We start from the raw sequence: 2,420 nt of genomic DNA, 5'->3' as shown, positions 1-2,420 counted from the left end.
GCCAGCTTTAGCTCTGACTCCGGCTCTGAGGCCTTTGCTGCTGAAAGCAGGTATCTGTTTTCTTTGTGGTCTATAATCAAAACACTGTATCAACTCCAGCTCTGAAATCCCAGGGGGCTGAAAGCAGGTTTCTGGGGTTTTGTTTAGCTTCTCTATTTGTAACTATGTTTCAAACTGCAAGCTCAGATGCCGGCAAGGCAGGCGGGGAAAGTTGGTTTCCTCCATCACTGAAGCAAGCAAGCCTCATGTTAGTTTCAAGCTGCCCGGCTGCCGGCCACCATCTTGGCTGGCAGTTAATTTGCATATCACCCTGATTAGCCAATGGGAAGGGTAGCGGTCGTATGCTAATTACCATGTTTCTCTTTTATTAGATATATTAGATAGGAGAGATATATATATAATTATATATATAATGTAAAGTGTCCTCTTGGGAGTTTGACAGACAGAGAGTTCAATCACTTGCTATGATGTGCCATGACCATTAGGGGAATGCAGGAAGGCCCTGGCCAGCAGACAGGGAAGGGAGGCTCAGTCTCTAGTTCTATTATAAAGGGACATGGCTGAATAGGTAGGAAACAGATTCCCCATTGTGAAATCTCCTAGTGGCTTCTACAAGGATCATGGAGATGTCCATCACCTGTATTTTGGAGCAATGTTTCATTTTATTCTCCTGAGGTATGGTATTGATGACCACTACTGTTTCAAAGCATGCATTGTTAATGTGAGAAACGATGGGGCCAGTAAAGATTTTGTGAGTCAAGATAGCATAAAGTCTGGTGGCTCCAGCTGAAATAATAATATGATCTGCTATGAGGGCATATTTGCAAAAATGTTGGCTGAGATCAGAGCATGGCTTTTATCCTTCTTATCCTGCTGGGCATAAGGGAAGCATGGATGACTGCAGTAACCTGACAGGCTGAAGCAATCCTGCAGGCATTAATCATAATCAAAAGCTCCATAAGGTTGCCATTAATTTCACCAGAGCCACTCTGAACGATGCAGACATCCTCTCCCCGGACACTTTCACCAATTTCAACACAGGTCTCCTGGTTGCTGAATTTCTTAGTTAACACCTTGCCTAGATCTAGGCCCAGGCAGTCAGCAATTTTCTAGGACAAGTGGGAGCTGCCACTGAAGATTTTGATATTCCGCATTTAGGCCAGCTACCCTAGGCACTCTTTGCTCAGTGATCACTGCCTGTTGCCAGTCCTGAACCAAAGTCAGCCCAGAGACTCAGTACTAAAAGCTTTGTGTTGCTACTTCACCATCTTCAAAACTTTATTTTTACCTGGAGGCTAAATAGCATGCTATTAAACAATGGCTGGGTTACCAAAGAGATCAAAAAAGAAATAAAAAGCATCATGGCAACAAATGACAATGAATACACAACAATCCAAAATATATGGGACACAGTGAAAGTAGTCTTGAGAGGGAAGTTCATAGCTCTACAGGCCTATCTCAAAAAACAAGAAAAACCTATCTCAAAAAACAAGAAAAAATGGTAGTAAATCCTCTGACTCTACAACTCAAAGAATTAGAAAGAGAATAACAACAAAAGCCCAGAGTGAGCAGAAGGAAGGAAATAATAAAGATCAGAGCAGAAATAAATGACATAGAGACCAAAAACAAAAACACAAAACCCAAAAAACAAAAACAACAACAAGAAATAAAAAACAATACAAAAGATCAACAAAACCAAGAGCTTGTTCTTTGAAAGGATAAATAAGATTGATGAACCTCTAGCCAGGCACACCAAGAGCAAAGAGAGAGAGGACCCAAATAAAGAAAATCAAAAATGAAAGAGGTGAAGTAACAACCGATCCCACAGAAATACAAATGATTATGAAAAAATACTATGAAAAACTCTATTCCAACAAAATGGACAACCTAGTGAAATAGACATATTCTTAGAAAAATACAAGCTCCCAAAACTGAATTAAGAAGAATAAAAAGCCTGAATAGGTTAATAACTACCAAAGAAATTGAAGCAGCGATAAAAAACCTTCCAGCAAACAAAAACCCTGGTCTGGACGACTTTAAAGAGGAGTTCTACCAAGCATTAAAAAGAACTAAAACCTATCCTCCTCAGACTATTCCAAAAAATTCAAGAGGAAGGCACACTTCCAAGCTCTTTCCATGAAGCCAACATTACCATAATCCCCAAACCAGATAAAGACACTACAAAAAAAGAGAACTACAGGCCAATATCCTTGATGAACATAGATGCTAAAATCCTCAACAGAATTCTAGCAAATTAGATTCAGCATTACATTAGAAAGATCATACACCATGATCAAGTGTGATTTATTCCTGTGATGCAAGGTTGGTACAAATAAAAAATTTTAACGAAAATGAAAGATAAAAATCACATGATCATATCAATAGGTACAGAAAAAGCATTCAATAAAATCCAGAACCCA

Source organism: Myotis davidii, unplaced genomic scaffold (genome assembly GCF_000327345.1).
Source record: "Myotis davidii unplaced genomic scaffold, ASM32734v1 scaffold2171, whole genome shotgun sequence".
NCBI lineage: Eukaryota > Metazoa > Chordata > Mammalia > Chiroptera > Vespertilionidae > Myotis > Myotis davidii.
Note: the sequence above shows the minus strand (reverse complement) of the source record.